Source organism: Apis cerana, linkage group LG1 (genome assembly GCF_029169275.1).
Source record: "Apis cerana isolate GH-2021 linkage group LG1, AcerK_1.0, whole genome shotgun sequence".
Lineage (NCBI taxonomy): Eukaryota > Metazoa > Arthropoda > Insecta > Hymenoptera > Apidae > Apis > Apis cerana.
In genome coordinates, this window is record NC_083852.1 from 15,782,252 (window position 1) to 15,804,040 (window position 21,789).

Below are 21,789 nucleotides of genomic sequence, written 5' to 3' on the forward strand. Positions count from 1 at the left end.
GTCAAGTAAATGTCGAGTACGTGATCCATCAACCCTGAAATCCCACAATTTACCGCGAAACATTTTTCCATTTATCCTATACATTAAGATATTTCTCCATAAAGTGAAATGAAAAGCAAAAAATGAAGCATCATCGACTGCGAATTAATTAAAGTTCTCTAGAAAATATCTATTTCCTTGTTATACTAGCACGATATAAACTATATTTTAAGAGGAACATAAAGCGTATAACGTATGGGACGACAGATACGAGCTTCGTTCAATCGAGGGAATAATTAATCGTTTCGAAGGGAGGTTAAGCTCGCAACTTTGGGGCGATTTCGGGTGGAACGTTGGCGTTTTTTTACACTGCGTTCGAAGGCAGCCCCCCTCCGGTCTAAATAAAGGGATAGGATCGAAACCGAATTAAAATAGAAGCCTCGCCCGGTGGTGGCGAGAGGTGTATTTGTAAAGCTTCGAGTACCTCTTCCCCGGCGCGCACTTGGCACAAAGAGACTGAACGACGCCTGAATCATTGATCAGCCGCTTGTTTATACGCGGCTAATTTTAGAAAAAGAACGGAAAAGGGTTGTTCGGCTTTCGATGTACGCTCACGATGACATTATATACCGTTCTACCAGAGCAACGTTTCCAGCATTCGTGCGCTGTTTCATCCCGCCTCTGGAATACCGATAAAAATGGACCGTTCGATGGACTCGTTCGCCTTTATCATTCGCCGTTAGACCAGTCGTTTCGTGAATTATCCTTGTCTCGATGAACTTTTTGAATCGGTTGACAATTCGAAATTTCATCCTTGTTTCTTCATTGTATCCGAATAATTTTTTTTTTAAATAAATGGTTGAATAATTTAGTAGATATCTATAATCTGTTTCGATTGATTCTTTAGTTAACAGAGATTTAATTATTAATCAGACGTACGCTGTCCAGATTAATTATATATCATTTGATCGAATGGAAATTTAATTATTAATCTATGCCTCTTCTTTTAACGTCACGCGCGATGTTCCACGATATTTTTCGTAACATTGTTCGTCTCATTTGTGTATATATTTCCAGCAGAGAGAATTGTAAACGAGTAAAAATAGCCGGCTGTTCGTTACGGATGCGCGTGACGAGAAATAACATGGTGGACGAGGTGTTTCACGGTGCAAATCCTTTAATTAGCGGAGGAAAAATTCATTGGCTCGTTTTAACAGACGTCGTCGGATCTTCGATCACCATTCTTCCCGCGAGCGCCTCGTGGATTGACGCAAGAATAATCTGCTTGCAATTTATTCGCATTTTATTCGCACTCGAGAATTTTGTATTCAAGGACGAAACCTTCGGGACGCGTGTCAAAAAATGTGGCGAATAAAATTATTAAGAATCGAAAATTTTCGATACTCGCAAAGGGATGGAATTAAGAAATTCTATTTTTCTTTTATTTATCATCAGATGTGCGAAGAAAATTTAAAAATTAAAATGATTTTTTATTAATTTTTATTAAGCATTTTTAAGCAAATGTTAAAAGTTTGAAATTATACTCTTTTGCAAGTAAATGATAATGAAAATCGAAAGTTTCGATACTCAAAATCACATGGAATATATTTACAAGATAGTATATGGAGATTGAATCTTATATTAAGAGAAGAGTAACATAAATCTAGTCTAATTTTGATCTAAAGTACTTATTAGAAAGTTTATTTCTAACATAAGATAACGAAGAAGAAATGTTTGAATTACCCTTAATAACTTAGAAAAAAAATTATTTTAGTGGAAATAAATAAATAAATAAATAAATGAATTCTTAAATAATTTTTAAAATCGACGAATTATTTTTCCAATGCGTTATTTACGCGAAAGAATAATTAGAATATCTTAAATATACTTCTCAAATATGAATTTTTCCAACGCATTGCTTCCACAAGAGAATCGTCGAAAATCTCCTCTTTTTTCGACAAAATTCCAATACCTTGAATAATTTTCAAAATTCATTTTACGAGGGGTGTTTTCAACACAAAGGGATTTCAGCGCCCATTCAAGGGAAGTTTGACACCCGTTTTGACCCGTGAAAATGCTCGAAAACATTTTCGCCCAATTATCAAGAAAGTTTATGAAATTTCGCGTTCACCAGCATTTTGATTTACACGGCACGTGTTAACCTTTCGTTCTCGCGCACACGAGCTCCGTTCACGCGACGAGTTTGCGTGGAATTATCGATACAAGTGACGAGGTTAACCAAAACTCCGTCGACAAAAGCACGTGTGGGCTGATCCAACGAGTACCTATCCCTGTATACGTTGTCAGCTGGTTCCACGATTGACCTATTGAAAATCAATGCCCCGGACCTTCGACAAAGCCCTCCCTCTCCCCTCTCTCTCTCTCTCTTTCTGTTTGTCTCTCTCTCGCTCTGCCTTTTCCTATCGTCACACGGATGATCGCACTTCATTCTGGTGTAAACATCCCTCTCGAGGATACGAGGACGGCAGGAACAGTTCCATCGATTTACATGTGTCACGAACGTTCGATACAATAAGGAAAGTGATGCCAATCTTTCCGATACGATTGAACTACTCGGTTATTCCGAGTTACATTACAGTTTTATTTTATATATATATGTATTTTCAAGATATTTTGCGAAAATTTTTCTCATCGTCTCGACATTTGTCATTTATTCATATATATATTGTACTGTTATTTATATTAATTTTTATTTAAACTTATGTTTCTTCTTCTTCTTCATTTCGTACTTTTCATTCAAACAAATTCGTAACAAAGATTACGCAATAACATTTCACGCTCTCTAAATGTCAAAGGCCTTGTTCAATCATCCGACAAACTGTCACGATTACATTACGTGCTAGGAATGCAGAAGGAAAAACGCGTGGCTGTGAGGTAATCCTTTCAGGAATTGGCAAGAAGAGGGAGAGAAAGGGGGAAAAATGATCGAATGCGGCACAAAAGAGACGTGGCACACTCCATTTGCCACGATCCGTCCCCCTAAAATATCGGGCTAATCGATTCACCGGAGCAACTTCATAAATTATCGTGCTCGTCGAGTCTGAAGGAACCTTGACCCAAATGCCTAAAAAACGATCGTTCAGGAAAGTTCCCGACAAAAGGCTCTGAGAAGCCATCGATGCGCTCACGCACGTGCGCGCAGAAAGCGTGCACAACAACCTTCGAAATCGCGTCCTCGATCTCGAACTTGAAGGGAAAAATTTCTCGCTTCTGCTGGAGAATATTTCTTTTTTTATTTTGTTAAATTAAAATTAATTTTATACGTAACGGACAATTCTTTTTCAGGGGATCACGAAAGGGCACTAAAACGAGAAAAATAAAAATCCTGCACGTGCGCACGGTGAGCCCAATTTATGTTTTAATACCGTGATCATTAGCGGTCCATGGTAATCGTTCAAAGACTACACGTGGGACCATCGTTCAATGGCGAACTTCTCTCGTTATAGATGCGTTATAGCCGCGTGGCTGTGAGGGTAATTCACAATTTTAAGGGAACACGTGTATATTTTTTGTTGATTGTTCTATTAAATCTATCAAAAATATACATATATTAATTTTACATTAATACGATCAAGAAGAATCTTTTCAGAGAAGAATTTTTTGAAAAGTTAAAACTCGTTCATTTAATTACAAATATAATAATTTGAATTAACAATTATCAAATCTTTAATTTACGAACGTTTGTTTATAAAAGTGAAATGTCAATTGTGCTTAGATCTTTGTCAAAAGCGTCATGAAAGCAGTCGAAGAGCAAAGAGATCTATGACACGATTCGCAAATATAGATCCCGTGCAAACAGCTCAATCGTCCGCTTTCCCCTCTTAAATAAATATAGGGAACACAGGAGGGAAAGATCCGAGGAAAAGGTCTCTGATCAAACGGAACGCAAGATTTTCTTCTCCCTTGCGAATTCTAAGAGATCGTTCGACAGTCTACGAGGGAAGCAAAACAACCTAAACAAACAGAGTCTAAGTGACTCCATTAACGGATATCTTTTGGCAAAATCGTGGAACCCTGAGATTCTTTAAAATTTGTGCCTCAAATTATTATCCTACAATTATTTGTAATATAACTCACATCGCATAAAAAAATACCATCAAACTTAAAATTTGTTTCTAATAATAAATTAGCATTAAAAATGTCTTTGTTAAAATCAACTTAAATCCCTATTAAACGTTCTCACCTCATCGCAGAAACACCGATAAAATCCGCAGCACGCGTACAAATCTCTAAACGCGCGAGGAAACATCACTTCACCCCCTAACCCTCCCCTCACTTTCGCCCCAAGCTTCCCCTTATTTTATGTACTAACAACGCTTCGAAATATTCTCTACTCGCCTGTTCTAATAATAGAGAGGCGAGCACAAAGGGGTATCTGTTGCCTTTCACGAAGCCGTTGACCACCAGTTCGAGCCACGGTCGGGTGTTTCTCGCGCCTGTCGGCCCTGGAGGATCGGGCAATAAAATAATCAAGGGGCTTAAGGGATGACGCCCTGCGAATGGACGCAGGATCCAAAGCTAAACAAATAAGAAGACGCCTCTGGCGTGACGATGATGGTGGTGGCGGTGGTGGTGGTGGCGGCGTGAGCCAGTGACGTCACCTCGCCTTCCTCGGCCTGTATTTTCTCAACAATGCATCAAGAGGAGGAGGCATTTATAAACGGCGTTTGTTTCTGTTAAACGGTCCGACGGTCCGGGCTATTTCGGGAACGCCGAAAGCTCTCCGACGTGTCGTAAATCAGTCCGGTCGGGATGATGATTCGCGCGCATCAGGAAGTTAGAGAGAGTTAGCGGGGAAGCACAGTGGCGCCAGATCCTCGATCGACCAACGAACACCGAAAGATCCTGAGGGATCATCGCGTGCACGTGGCCGCGTTTACATTGGACCGTGTCTCGATTGGCCAATTTTGCAGGAGGAGATCTCGAACGTCTGCTTTCTTTTTCTTCGATCCGCCGATCGAGTTCGACAGTTCAAAGAAGGGATCGAAAATAGTGATTCCGTTTTGAAAGTTGGTGGGATTATTTTGAGGTTAATGGTCGATTGGTTTGGCTCGATGAACTGAAGATAGATCAAACTTATTTCATTCGATCGTTCTTTTATGTGATAAAATTCGAAAATTCTGGACGAAAATTTTTGAAGAGGGGAACTGGAAGTGTACAATCGTACGCGATGAACGATTCCGACGAGGAAGAGGACACGGTCCAAGTATGACGATTACAGGGATTCCCCAGCCGTGAAACGAGAGCCGGTATTTCGCGTCGCTGAACTTCGGTACGATCTTTCACAATGCTCGCGAAAGAATACATCCTAGGTGTTTGACACGCTTTCCCGAATCTTGCCGAAGATTTTTCGCAAAGCTTATATTATTATTTCGACGATAAATAGTTATCGATAAATATAAATGTGTAGAAATTTCAAAACTTGTTGAGAATTAATAAGATTCGCTAGATGGGCTGTAATATGTTGAGATGAGAATAATTAATCGCTAAAAAGTGAGAATTTCTAATTAATAGATAATTTTTAATATTTTCAAATTACATCTCCTCTGCAAATCAACTTTCTAGACAGATTAAATTTTAAATATAAGAAAAGGAAAGTTATCGAATCGATACTGTGTGACGAATTCTTCAATTTATCACCAATTTTATATAAATATTCCTTTCCACAAGAAGCAATTTCGAAAGGAACGAATAAACATCTTTCCTTTATTTCTTTCATCCGGCAATAATTCAGAGATAAGATTTTTACGTTAAGCCGTGACTCACTTCTCAAATACATTACAAAATTTTAAAAACTGAACAAATCTCAATTGCTTGAGCGTAGAGAAACTTGTTCAATCATCCTCCAATCTCTGGACGAGATAACTTTTCAATAAAGAAAAAGAAAGAAAAAAAAAAGAATATCACTTAGAAAACTTTCTTGAAAACTTTCTGTCGCATATTCGACAAAAGTAAAAATCTTTTCGACCTTAGAAACGCCTCGAGCAAATATTGACTTTGCGGCTGCAAGAGGATTAGCACCGTTTACGCGTTTCTACGCGCAATAAATCATCGTCACGCGGACAAGCTGTACGCACGTAGCCAACAACTGATAGAAATTATCTGAATCTGCGTCACACACGTTGTACGTATTGCTATGTCATCGTGTGCCGGTGAAATGACGCGTGCGTCTCGTCGAGAGATATCCAAAAACGAGTCCAATCACGATCGATTTCCTTTTGCAGCTTGTCATGCGCCATAAAAGAAGCTGCCTCGTACTCAGGCTGTTCTCGTAACGTCGAAGGATAATGCGCTCGTGCAAAGGTTTCTCGTGGGGAAACCTTTTTCCAAGCTTCGTTGATACGTTCAATTTTACCTTCCCTCCTGGTAGAATTTATCGGAAAGGGGGAACGATAGAACGAAACGTGAAAAGCGATAAATAAAATCAAAAGCGTGAAATGGAATTATCGATGGAAATAAGAAAAATTGTTTTACGACGAGGATTTATATTTTAGAATAATCGTTTTATTGAATTTCCTTTGTTTCCTGAAATTATTTCCAACATTGGATTTTTTTTTCCAAGGCAAGAGATAACCAATTTCAAGGAAAGCAGAAATATTGTTTTTTTTTTTTTTTTTTTACGTGGAAAATTAAATTGGCCCCGTTCTAAAAGAGTGAAATTTTATGCAGGAACATCTTGGAAAATGTTTCAGAAATAATTATTTCAAAAATCGGGGAAAAATAAACGAGCGTCAAGAGTCTATATAAAACGGCTGATAAATCATGCTTTTAAAATAAATCCTTCATCCTCTCTAAATAAAGAACGATCCGTTAATTTGGACGGAACATTCGCAAGATATTCGATATTCGCGTTTCGTGAACGCACAACTGGCGGCCACCACTTGTTAACGCCAAACGGACCGTTTCAAGCGCGAAATATTTGTTTTTCGCGCCTTAACGCCGCCATTATTGGCCGGCACAAAGACCATTTTATCCACCGAGTTTCTTTTAGGATGCGCGCGCAACGCTCGTGTTTAATCCATGGTCTACTAGGACCCTAGACTCCTAGGGGAATTTGCGATTCTTTCGAGTGGCTAAGCTATAAATCGCAAGCGGCAAGCTAACAAGTGTACCGTTACATTCGTAAATTCTCGCTTAAATGTTTCTTCTTGCGGTACCGCTCGTTTACATGCATTTAGCAATCGGTTGGATGACTATATTCCAACGATAAACATCGGTGATTTCGATGGGAAACCACGATGACGCGATCAAGTTCCTTTTACAGCACGTATCTCGCGACAGGTTTCTATTATTCGATTGTATGGAGATGTTTAAGTGAACGTTTTAGTAGTGTTACGCTGATTAAGTGTGAAATAGTAACCAATGTTTGTTTCCTTTACACAAGGTGTTATTTTATGTAATTTTAACACTTTATAGTCGTATCCCAGGCTCTGTTTAGACATTGATATTTCAATTGTTATCGAAGAAATTGTTTTACAATTATTTTAGAAATTTGCCGGACGATAAAATAGAGATGTTATTAAGATGTCCCAACTTTATTTTTCCCCAAAATTCATTCGAACAAATTTGACAATATGGACTCGAGTTAATTTATTCCATCGATAAAGTTTATTCTTAACACTTCAAGATCAAAATTATTACATCGAATGAATCCACGTCTGTTCGAGATTATCGATGGCTGAAAAAAAAAATAATAAAAAAAAGGAAACAAAAATGAGAGGAGGGAAAAGAACACGAAATAATATATATTTACAAGAGCGTTCACTTTGACGGAAATACACGTGTGCGTACAGGCGACGACACGCTGTCGCGGTCGCTGAAACGAATCGGCGAGACCCAATTGCGTCATCGAATTATTATTGTTTCCACGCGGAGCATTCTATATAAGTTTCCGCTGTCGCATAAAAAGACGTTTCGCGCTCGAAACGTTTCCCGACGAAACTTTTATTTCAGCACTTTGGCCGCGCGCACGCACACGCCTCCGCGTTTCCACGAATCGAATTTGGCCCGGGCTAAATTTGAATCCTCGTCAATCGACACGCTATACTTTATCGCGAGGCAAGTGTACAATGGCATTTTATCCTCTCGTGCGGTGTCATAATTAACTTGATCGATTTGCTTAAAATAAGTGTTAATTATAAGAAACGTGTGATACAATAAATCTCTAAGACAAATACCTAAAGCTACGTCATCTTCTCTATCGAATCGCATCACGCAACCAAGAGGAGAAAGTTTAAAAAAAGTCTCCGTTGCGAGGCTTCATCGATTATTCTACAACGATTTCCACCGTGAAAAATCAATATTCCTCGCGACACGTTTAACAGGAAAATCCCGAGACTAGAAAGGAAAAAACATCAGCAATTCTCATCTCGATCGGAAGGTCTCGTTTCGCAGGAACCATTCTCGAGGATTCGAGTTAACAATCCCGCTTAATCCTGCGAAATTTGGCTTCCAGTCTAAACAATTTTCGCGCAGTTCCACGCGCATCGTCTCCATCGTCCAATTTCTAAATCCGTAAGGAACGCGAATCGATTTTTTTCCCTCCAATTCTCTCCGTCCTTTTCTTTTTTCTCTCTCTTTTCTTCTCAGATTCTTCTCGAGAGGAGGACCAACCGAGAGAGGGTTTTTCGCCGGTCGAGATTCCGCGTGAGAGCGAGATTCGCGTGTAAGCAGCGAGCTTTATAGTCGGCCGTTGAAAATAACGCCGTTGGATGCGCCTCTCCTCCTGGGTTCGTCGACCCAGGCTGAGAAGCATTGACGTCGCTCTGACGCAGGATGCGCCCCAGCTTCCATCCAATGGTCGCTCGGACCGATGATGGCCCGATTGACGGGCCTATTTTCGTGCTTTTTATGTAATCCATTATGGCCAGTGGCGGCTACCGAGTCGGTCGGCCACCGGTCGAAATGGATTCACGGTTTGATCAAAGGAGGCCCCCCTTCCTCTTCGGGGGGAGAAGTGGCTCTCGAGATTCTTCGAGCAGTTTTTGACGGTGCAGTTAGGTGAGACCAGACGAGAAAACGATCAACCGTTTTAATTCGTCGAATGGCCGCTGATAGATGCTCTGAATCTGATGATGATGATAATGAGGGGCCATAGGTGAAGGTCGAGTGGATAATAATCGGATAAATTGTTATTTGTGAGGCAAGATCGTTTCGATGGTGTGTTTAAAGAAAAATGCAATTGAATTATATTCCATATAATTTTATAATTATGTATTTATTCCAGAGTTTTTCTTTTTCTTTTTTTTTTTTTTTTGTTAATTCTTAATTCGAAAATCTTTAACTGTTTATCTAATATTTAATATTTATTCTTCAGGAGATTCCACCGTATTAATTTTCGATATCTTTTGTAATATTATTCTCCTCGTAATAAGCATTAATTTTTATTTAATATATTCGCCCAAGAAGAATACACGTTTCCTTAATCTTCAACTTTTTTCACGAAGTGAAAGAGGATAAATTTGCATGAAGCGAAGGCTAAAGTTGGATAAGCGGTAGCATTCCGCTAATTATCATAATATAATATATTCAGCAAAAATTTCGTAACAAATAATTTCAATAATTTATCGAAAAATTTCTACATTTCAATCAAAATAAATTTTCCCATCCGAACAAACGATAAAATATCTCCGTCACAATTGAAATCAACTACTTCGGTTTTCCCTCTCTGTTTTTGAAAAAAAAACGACGCCTCTAGCTACAAGCTTTCTCGAATAACTTGTCCGATGAAAATAATAATCCTCGTCCTCGGATTTTATTTTATTTTGAAACGTTTCTAAAACATACATCGTGCAAACATACGTATCAATGTTACCCGCGGACGAAAGAGCCGTAAAATTATCATTCCACGCAAACGACCAGGACTCGAAAGGTACAGCAAATTGCCAGTCAGTGAAAGTACACACCGGTGAGTTTTAAACGATCGGTTAAACTTGTTAATTACCGAAAGCGTGTAATTTGCCACGTGGGCGTGAAATCACGAACGAAATCTGCCAATCCAATTATCTCGTTGCGAATTTTTTTTTTTTTTTTCCTCTCCTCATATTCTTTTCACCGATTTCAATTTTGTCTCGCCAGCAGACGGGGAGAAAAAAAATATTAGTTATGAGACGGGATGACATTACACGCTTCTGATGCGCTCTGATTGACAACGATTATCATGTTCGTGAATCGAATATTAACAAAGAATTTAATTTAAGCTCGTTGCGCAACCTTTTATCGATTTTTAAATGATCAATTTTTGTACAACTTTAGGTTGGCTGTTGAAATAAGGGTGTTGAATAAATTCGATTGAATCTTGCGTAATGGATGAAACAAATTTTATATTCATATACCTGAGAGAAAGATTTATTCGTTGTAGAGATATGAAATCAATAAAAAGTATATAAAATTGAAACTAAAATTAAAGTCATTTGTATTTTTCTTGTTCCGTCTTTTGAGATAATATATATTCGTGAATCCACTTGTAATTCAACAGAAAATTACTCAATGCTCTAACAGTATACGAAGAACAGTTCAATATTATAATTATAAATATCTTTATTTAAACGATAATAGAATTAATTCATGATACAAAGACTCGAAGTTAACAAAGGAAAGAGTGTTACATAAACTCTTCTTCGTAAATGAATATAAAAATTCAACGAGAAAAAAAAATATTAAACGACGTATCGATAAAGCAATTTACGTAAACAATTTTTATATAAACATATCTCACTTCGATTCATTGAACTTTAAATTTTTCGTACGTTCAAAATAAAAATTTACACCGAATAAAATCCATTATTCGCATTTGCAACAGTGCAGTTATTCGCAACAATACTCGATTCTTTCCCTATCGACAGCTTCCACGAGTGGACGAAGACAAAAGTGCATCTCCATTCGAATACGGTCGTGCAATCGACTCGAACAAACGGCCCCATCCGGTGCAACGGTCCTCCATCCAAGAAATTCTTCTTCTTTCTTTCTCAAAGTACCGGAAGAAGGAAAATCCTTATCTACCTCGAAGATATCGGCGAGATATCCACGACGAAATATCGAGAAACCTGCTCGTAAGATAAAACCACGCATTATCTGTCAAGACCTTTCGGGGCGAACGAAGAAGATCCACGAAGCGAGCCGCGTTTCAGAGGAGGCCCACGCGATCATAGGGATCCCCGACCATCAATTCTTCCACCGTTCTTCTGCTCGAAAACTGTTTTCCCGGCATCGATAGGATATTTCGCGCTAATACGATAATGATTGGGCCAGTTAACACCAATTGACTCTATCTAGGTGCAAAGAATCCTAAACTAAACACGATCGATGCAGAAAAATACGAAATCCAAGGATCCTTCCAAAGTTCATAATCATCTTAAGTAAAGGTAAAGGATTTGATCGAATCGGGTAGACAGTTTCGTGTATACATTTTGTAGCGCGTGGGTGCTTTCAGTGTCAGTGACTATCATCTTCCGTGATTTCAATTATGAAGAAAACCTTCCTCCTTGGGATATAATTAAATCGAAATCACGATATTATAATTTATCTCTCTCGGTTCGTCCCGCATACTCGATGAGAAAATATTGCCCTGCAACGAGAAAACAAGTTGTTCACGGTGAAAGATTAAAAATAATGGCACGATCGTGTTCGAATTACCTTTCGCCAAATATCAGGAATATAATTTTCGATCGTTGGATACACTCGAGACTGTGCTCCATTGTGTCGTCCTTCGATTTCTCGAAGACCGAAAGAACGCATCGATATCTACCAATTAATTAATTTCACAATTAAGCGTGGATCTTTCGTTCGACTTTCCTCTCCGCTCGCAATTAGCGATAATGAATTAGAAAATGGGCCTGAGACAGCTGAGAAACCCGCGTCTCAAAGCTTCACTTTCGCCGTGCCTCCTCGATATCACCTCGATTCAATTAATTTTCCCTCAACCCTACTAATTATCGTCTCGCGTGTAAAATTATCGTTCCTGATTCTTTTCCCTCTTTTTTCCCTTTCTTTCCACCAGACGTTATTATTCCACTATAATTAATGCGGCTTGCTTAGTTCTTGTCCAATGGTAATGATACCATTATGACGCATATATGGTTGCGTTTCTCGTTCACGGCAAAAGCGCTCGCGAGAATTATTTTTCCCTCCTGAATTCCTTAATGCGTCGGGATATGATGGATCGAATTCTTTTTATAGATTCCGGCCAACGCGTTGCGACAACATATCGCAATTTTCGTCGTGCGACACAATGATACAAGTCGTTGTTTCGTAACGTTCTTCAATTGCAGAGAGATTGAACACGTAATCTGGCCGGAGATCCCATAATTATTCTTTACAATGTCTCTGCAATCGAGAAAAATAAATTTCCACGCATGTTGAAATAATTATATAAAATTCGTGGAGTAAGAGTATTGTATTCGGAGATATATTTAGAATCGGAATGGAAGAAGAAGAAAATTTCAAGCAGAGAAAATGTATAATTCTTCTGATAAAATTTCACTTACGTACAATAAACGTATCTATTTATTAAGATGAATTTTCTTAAATTCCAGAATCTTGAAAACGTTATTTTCCTCCACCGAGTTTTAACTTGCAATTTGGATCGTATTCGAATAAATCCGCCACATCGTTTCTCTTTGTTAAATCATTGGATATCCAGACGATACTTATGATATTTCCAAATCCAAATTAGTCATCGGGTAATTAATTTGAACTCTCTATAAAATATCCGTCATGGATTTTCGTCAGTGACAAATTTCTTTCTGTCCACGATCAATTGTATCAAAGACACACGATACTCGAGTGCATCTATTCGCCGAGGGATGATAAACGGCACGATCAACCACGTTGCAAAATGATGCATCTCGTCACGAAGCGAGCGAGTAAAGCATAATAACGTCAAGCAAATTGCTTCGAAAGAAGAAGGAAGATTCCGTTATAATTTATTGCATTTTAACAATGTTGTAACAATATTTCCCTTATCCGCTATAATAACAAATTTATAAATTAATAAATTAGAGTAGATATTTTTCTAACAAAGGGGAATAAATATTAACTATTTCAATTATATTAACGTGTATGAAAAATTGTTTTTAGCAGAACGAGATAACCGAGATTTAAATGATTCGACTTGTATTTATATTTTGATTGCTTGAACAAGAGGGGACGAGAAATGTAAATAAGACGTAACAAAATGTAAATAAGAAGATATTCGAGCGGGAGAAACTAAGCGGAGGATACGTTTCGTTTTAATTTGAAAAATTTGCAAATGTAAAAGTTTCGATAATTGTTTAAACGATTAAATTATTCGATATTTCGTTTACAAAGAGGATGGAGCTTTTTTCTCACTTTATACAAAATATGTTTTTAAATTTTACAATCTACGAAACTGAATAGTAATAGCAATAACTTACTTAAAAGGATGAATATAAAATCTATTAATTAATTTTTATAAATTAAAATTTTTAATAGATATAAGTAGGTGTTCATTTAATTTCTCTTCATAAATTTCCACGTGTAAAATTATTCTTCGATTCCAAAAAGTTCCAAATTCTCAAATCCTTTTATATTCGTATTAACTACGTGTATCTAGATCAAAGTCGACAAAAGCATCGTCAAAGAACTCTAACATTATCTCACATTAGGCAAATTGCAAGGCACTGGGGCGTGCATTTATAACCGGTTCACGAGATAAATCCGTCCTTAAACATTCTCCTCTCCTTTTTTTTTTTCTTCCTTCTATTCCGAAGGGACGAGGACCTCCCTCGACTATGATACCCAAACAGAATTTAGAAAGGGCATCGCGCATAAAATTCAATAGTATACGCGTGGTTCCATCTGGAGGGCTCTCGAGAGACTCTAAGAGTAGAAGATTTTAAGGCCAGTTTACACTGACAGCCATCGTCTTACAAACAATCACACAGACTACACGAATCACTTATTATCAAAGATCAAACTTCTTGAAATAAATAATCATTAATTTTCACGCTTAATATCAATATTGTAACATTCTTGAATGTTAAATAATTTATCTTAATCTGATAATTTGTCTAGCTCATTCAATTAGTTTTATTAGAAACTGAAATATAGAACAGTATTTAAATTTTATCAATAATTATTCATCTCGAACAAACTTTATAAAATATAAAATATACAATTATCTATATTTCAAAACTTTTGATAAATCAATCAACCTATAATACTTTAACAACGTAATAATTTATCCACGATCTCAAAAAGTTTGGCTCATGCATCCATCTTATTATAGATTAAAATATAGGGCAATAATTATTACTTCTTTTGATAAATAAATAAATAAATAAATAATTAACCATCTGAAAACTTTTGATAGATCAACATCTAATCGCAACATCTCAAAACTTTCGACCGTTACATCGGCTCATATTATTTTCATACCATTTTCAAAACTTGCATTTCATCCGCTATCTGCAAATTCCGTCGATAATCGTAAATCCGTCGTTGTGAACCGAGCTTTAGCCGAATCGTCGAATCGAAAGGCGGCCAGATAAAGGATCCTCCGGAATTCGGATGTTCGAAGGAGGTAAAGGGACTGTTATTCTACCTGCGTGCCGTGCAAGGTCGTTCAACAGGGACGAATAAGAATCCGGGGAGGAGTCTAGGTGCCTACGTGCCACGAGGAACGGACGACAAAGGATCTCTGAACCACCGTTTTCGGGCACGATTTGATAATCGACTCGGCTCCGACCGGTTACGACGCGTGCATCTTGATGCACTCACGTATACTTCATGCAAATGTGAGGATGGTTTCGGTCAAGGGGCGAGGGTGGAGCTGTTTTTAATATTCTAACGCGTCGGTATTTTCGGATGTCTAACTCCTTGTGATGTGATATCTTAAGTTTTTTCGATTCCGAATACTTGTATTTAACTCGGTTTATGTTTATCTGTAGGGAAATTAGAAGAAGATTTATTCTTGTGTATTTTCAAATATCGTTTTCTTTCGATCCAAAGAATGATTATATATTTTCTTTTGTTCAACGAAAAACAGGTATCGTTGAATATGAGCGTATCTTTCGCATAATATATATTTTAATACAAGATATCGCGGCTCGAAATCATAAAGATCGATGGTTAAGATAAGCAGACTGCCAAGGGACAGGTTATGCACGTATAATTGAGCATTCCAGACGCTAAATCGATCAATTTTACTTTTTATCAATTTCTCAATATTCATTACCCCGATAAAAAAAGAAAAAAAAAAGTTACAAATGATTTATATCCAAGGTTATTTATTATAACGATGAAATAAATAATCGAAACTTGTGAACGTGAATTTATGATTATAATATTTACAACATCATCGTTATTTCCCGTTTTCCTTTTTATTTATGATAATAAAGAACATGACGTCGTTTGAGTGACTCATATATGTCGCATAAACCAGTCAAAACAACTTGACTATTGAGCGATACTTTCATACTTTATTACCTAAATACTTTTACTCATTATACAAATATAATTTAATATCATGATTCCAAAATAAGACGCACAAAGTATTTTATTTCACCATTCGTATCATACTTCTCCACGAGAAGTGAAATGATAAGTAAAAATCCAACCAGAAAACTACTTCGTCCACGCAACAAATGAATTTTTCCAACTGTAAACAAGCATCCATCCACCGAACACCTGAAATCCACGGTTAAAATTCCAACGGTTGGCAAAGGATCCTCATTAAGATCTACGCCTCTTCGTTTAAAATAACTCGGCGTTATAATTAGCCGGGCGTTAAACACTAATTACAGCACATCGACTTTCAAAAGGCGGACACGCGCGAGAAAAAAGGAGGATAACGAGCGGGCATACATAGTGGGAACGCTTCCCATATTCTTCCTTCTTTCGCGCGAAGATGAAAGCCGCACAACACACGAGGAGGATCACGAAGGGGCACAACAATGCTTGACGAAACGATCTTCGAATGTAGGGCAGAAGGCGCGTGCTTCGCTGATGGATGTAACCTTAATCGATCGAAAGTCAGCAGTGTAAGGCTGTCCGCTCGGTAAACTAATATCCGAACCCAGGACGTGCACCTTCGGCTTTGTTACCGTGCCACCCGTATATAGGTCACGTTCTCATCGCCTCTAACCGCTGGGCCGAGAATCTAGATGCAAACTCGTCCTGATATCTCCCCTCCCCCTCTGTCTGTAACGCGATCCCGATTTCTAAATCGTACGCATGCTCACCACCCTTTCCTCGATCCCTTCCTTTCTTTTTATCTGTTATCCGTTTCCAGTTTATTTTTTCTTGGAGACAAAGCATTGTGTCTAAGCATTAATCCTATTAATGCTGTGCGATAAAATTCGAGATTTGTTTCGCCAGAGAAGAATTAAAAGTATATAGGGTATACATTTGGAGAATGGAGACAAAGGTAAACGAGGTTATTCGTCGTTAAAAACGAAACTGTGGGGATAGGTGACGAAGGGTGGGAAATAATTAATGGGACAAAGAGGGGACAAGCGGACGACACGAAGATACTCTTATCCTAAACAACGTTTTGATTAATGCGTCCACTCTTTTATAATTCAAAATTCGTGTCACAAAGTTGACCAGCACTCTCTCTTAAATCAAACGCGTGTTAGAACACGACAACGTTTCTTCTTATTTCGCCCCTTTTGTTTCATTCATCATCGATATACGACAAAGCGCAAGCAACAACGAATACACGCTTAAGCAGGCGAAGAAGAAGAAGAAGAAAACGAAGGAGAACCGCGTCTCGACTATGATTTCCGAGAATTCAGGTGATGTTAATGCCCGACGACGGGGACGCGCCGATGCGTGTCGCACGAAATTATTCACCAGCCACCTCTCATGTGCGATCCCCGTGAATAACGATTCGTGTCTCCCTGTTTATCGCTTAATGTTCCGTCATTTCGAGGGCGGCTCCTCTGGAACACGATTTTAGACCGTGGATAATTCACTCTCTCTCTCTCTGTTTCTTATTTTCGCGCAACATAGAGAGCTCACGGATGTTTAGGCTCCGCTCTAAATAGACGAGAATTTACGCGTTGGGAAGGGCCGGCCTAATGCGCGATAGGATTATGCGAACGGTTTCTACAATTTCTGGAGAATTTGGCGCGTGTAAGGATTCGTTTCTCGATGGGATGGCGTGGATCAGTTGTTCTTCGTCCACGTTTCGTTTCTCGTATTTGATTTCAATTTTGTATTTAAATATCGTCGAACGAGCCACAAGATAATCGATGCTTCTCTTGCAGAATTTCTAATTTCGCCCAATCTCGAAATCTTCCACGGGGATTAACAAGGCTCGTCTAGGTTTTTGCAAGGGAGGCGAGCGTACATAATCCCTCCCTGGGGCTGCCGTCCCATCAACTTTCTATATTATGTGATTTTTCTGAAATATTCGTGTAACTGTACACTTCCTTTTACATTTTGTACGTGCATAAGGTCCCGTTACGGCGAGGTGCAAGTATAGCGAATAGCGAGGCCGCGGCTCGTAAGTAACCCCGTGAGCCAAAAGAGACCAAAGAGAGGCCCGACTACTTGAGTTTCCGCTGAAAATCCATCAGCTGATAACGGCCATTTATCCTGGCGAGAAACAACCGCCGCCGCCGCCATCGCACTTCCAGAAGACATTAGATACCCTCGACGCCAACGAATCGCCTGTTCGAGGGATTTCCTCCAGGAAGTGCGTTCCTCCACAGCGCGCAACAAGCGGGCTGTTTTTCGCGAAAAGGCGACAGCGGCGTAAGTTTATGAGAACCGGTTGGCAAATAAATGTGACTGCAATTCCTTTTGGAAATGGGATCTTTATCTGCTGCGCGTTTGGATTCGTAAATTTTTATAGCGGTCACGAGTCTTTTGTATAAATATATATAAAAAGAATTATTCAAGATTTACCTAATTACAGTAAACATCAATCGAAGATTCGACCTTTTTCTTATTAAATTATCAAATTATTTCTGTCTTGTTTTTTATATTCTAAGATATATTTATTACTTTCTATATTTTATTTTCTTCACAAACGTTCTTTTCCGATATTCTTTTTCTTTTAAAAGGAAACCACTTGATGCAAAATTTATATCACACCACTAGGATTTTACTCGAGCTGCACCTAAAGAATATACGTTTCGATAAAAATATCTGTGTATTCTCAAACTGGTTGAAAGCAATAATTATATGCATATCGCGTCTGTTTTCCTCGGCACAGGTGTGACGTATTTTATGTCACCTTTAGATACGCAAATTATCGAGAAGAATATAAAGAGATGGTTCGAGCATCTACCGTCCAACTTCTGTTAGAGATCGAGAAGCGAGGAAATCGATGGACGGATCTCGAACGCTCGCCATTTCCTGTGAAAAACGTCGAGAAACGGCGAGTGGCCACGCTGGCTACCCCGTTAAGTCTTCCGTGTCTTCGAGTAAATATGCATAAACGTACGTGGCGAAAATACTTCTCGCGTAACAAGCGTCTTTTGCATTCCCCTGCGCTCGGGTTGCAACCGTTTCGACATTGTCTTTGGCCGTATTTATGAACGGTTCGTCATAAATATTCGGGCGCGTTTCTTTTCCTCCCCTTTTCATTCCTCGAACGAGAGTTTTGAATATTTATAATAAAAGTTCAACGAATTTTCTTCTCAACCCGGCATATTTTTCGCCATTTCAAGTATTCGAATCTATATTCATAGTTGCACACGATGCTTAAAAGTTCGAACGATTCCATGAATTTTTATCCCTCATCGATCCCCGTGCGATGAATTTTGATATTTCAGGTGCATAATAGTTCAACCTGTCGATAATAAAATTCTGTATGCGGAGAATAAATCTGTCCAGTTGGGTGTGCAGCGAGGTAACGATAATTCTCACTCATCATGATCACAAAATCAATCATTTCGATCATTTTTCGGAACGCAAATTCACCACGGCTTGTTAAAAAATAATCTTCACAAAAGAATAACACATTCCAGAAGTTAGATCGACATGCACACACAAACTAACGATTCTTCTCAACACCAAATTCGCAATCTCGTCCAAAAGTAATTTTTAAAAGAAAAGCGACACGCTCCAGAAATTTACACTCTTTCATCCCTATCGAAAGCACGAGATATGCCACAAACTATTTCTTCCGTTCCAGGGCACAAAAGATAATTTAATATTCGAGACATTCGCCGCAAAAAAGAAATTTTCGAAGCCGAGGGTTGCACGCTTCTGGCAAAAAAAAAAAAAAAAAAGAACATTTTACTACCGTGGCTCATCGTCCAAAACGTCTCTCCCATCGCGATCGTAAAAGCAGGCGCGACCCTGCAACAACTGTGGATGGAATCGGATGGCTATTAATTTCCACGGCCAACAGGAGGAGTCAACAACGCTTAAACCGTGTCGACTTCGCTTCGACGACGATAATTTCGCATTGGTGGAAGATACATCGCGATTAACGCGACTAGAGGAAGAATGAAATCATCGATCTTTAGACGATTAAGAGCGAGAAAAGAAATACGGGGAAATATATCAATTTGGAAATCGATTCAGACAGGCGGAAAACGACTCGTTCCAGTTTCACGGGATATATTATAAGATCATCGTTGAAGGGGATCTTTCGTGAAGGAAATTACGAGATGCTCTGTAAATTTTAATCGAACCGATTTGTTGTAATTGTGCCGCGAATTGCCGCAAGATGTAAAAGGGATTCAGCAGAGAAGTGAAAATGGAAGAAAAGGTGAATTAGATTTTCCGTTTCTGATTTGATTTGTTTTGGAGAGCTCGTTTCGATGGAGGAGAGCTTCGTATTCAAGTACGAGGAAAATGTGAAATTTTGTGTAAATTTAAATTAGACGTGTTTTTCTTTCATTGGTATATTATTATATGAGAAGGCTTCTTTTTATATAATTATCATATTATGCTGGATCATTATATTTGTATCAGAGTGTCACTTGATACGATGAGGAAACTGCAACGGTGACAAAATTTCGATATACATATACTTGATGCCCGTCAGATATTACAGATATTGTACCAATTATACGGTATAATATTATTTTAAAAATTTGTTGACGAATTGCACAGAAACGTTCAAAAAGTTCAAGAGAAAAAATTCTATATCTTCGTTTTCGAGAAATAAGTTCGATGATCGAAATAAATATTCTAATAAATTGGAAACGGAAGACAAATGATGAAATATCGAATCACAAGCAAGCATTACAACTTCTCAATTTCAATCATCGATACTCGAAGGAATGACGATAATTCAAAGTTTATTTGCCGATGTCGTTTCACAAGAAGTGCATTCAGAGCGGGACGATTGAAGTTCCCGCATTCCGCGCAAGTTTCTGCTCGCAGACTAATCCGGGCTTAACGAGTGCACCGAGGCTTCCTAATGCTGGTACACGAATCGGCTAACCAATGTGCATTTCTACGCTCGAGATAAAGAATGATTCACGAAAATATTCAACGGTGAGCGAGAACGTCGAATTGCGGGAATTCTATCGATTTAAAAGCAAACTTGTGTTGCCTTTTAGCGGGAAAATACTTTGTTCTCGTTGGATAAAATCGTCGAGTATTTCACGAATTTTTATTTTATGTTCAACGTTTATTTTATATAAACGAACGAGCACGATTGAACGAGAATTCTCTCGTTATTATATACGGGATACATAAATTCGATTATCGAAGAGTTTTGAGAATTTTTATAATCGAGAAAGATTTAGATTTGATGGAAATGATGGAAGAACGGTGGATGTATCTTTCTTTTTTTATTCCTTTCGTTGAAAATTTTTTAAGCAACGTAGTAGTAACAGAGAGAATTTCTAATTTGAAATGGAGAACTTTGTCATATGATACGGAATACGGAACGAAAAGTAAGATAATCGTGTCTAGTCAGCGGAGCGAATTAGACTTTGAAGCCTCGAATTGCAAGGTCGTACGAAAAACGTACAAAATTCGTGAACCAAATTTTTATCAAATAACTATTATAAATTATGATTTCATTTATTATCATTTCTTAATTTCATTCTAATTTTTCCCTAATTATTACATTAATTTATTATCATTCGTTCGTTCCAATTAATTTTTATTCCTTTATTTAATATCTATATACACTATATCTGATACACCTGTATAATAAAAAAAACCTGTGCAATTCCACGTCAGTATGATACTTCTAAAAACAAACATACTCAAAAATACTTATCTTGAAATCTCTCTATAAAGAATACTACGCTTTATGGACTATGACCAGAAATTAATCTCATGAAATCGCAGCAAAAAAGAAAGAAAAAAAAGGAAAAATTCTTTTCCAGATTCGAAACAATAGAATTACCGACGACACGACCTTTAAATTAATGTCTCGCCGCAATCTTATAAGATAGAGGAGGCCCAGAAATAGAGGAAATTCAATTATCCTCTGGTGTGTATCGTTGGCCGAGGATCGCGTTCCTCTAACGACCATCACGCGGTGTTCCTGATTCCCCATTGATTGGCCTGTGTATACGCGCCAATACCTGGAACAGACTCTCGACCAGTGTGTACACTCCGGCGTAAGCTCTTAAGGTTCACCCCGACGCGTGGAAGAAGCGAAACACGTGGCCGAAGCCACGTCGTTTCTGGTTTGGCCGCGTCCACCTTGGACGTACGGGTTGATATTTATGCATGAGAACGCATATGCGCCACGCGATGCATCGAGGTGCATAGAATATTACTATTTATTATAGTAGCCTGGGGACGAAATGCCGTTAACCGGCATGGACACCAGTGACACACATTTACCATTCGCCTCTCGTCCTATTAAGAGTCGCAGATCTGGTCGAGTGGATGACGAAT

The 21,789-nt window shown here is 38.3% G+C and overlaps 1 protein-coding gene across 3 annotated transcripts in view; it reads right to left on the minus strand.

Moving 5' to 3' along the window:
• Positions 1-21,789, minus strand: part of LOC108003471 (stAR-related lipid transfer protein 13-like) — a 310,442-nt gene that overhangs the window by 105,149 nt on the left and 183,504 nt on the right. The gene's annotated exons all lie outside the window — the stretch shown is intronic.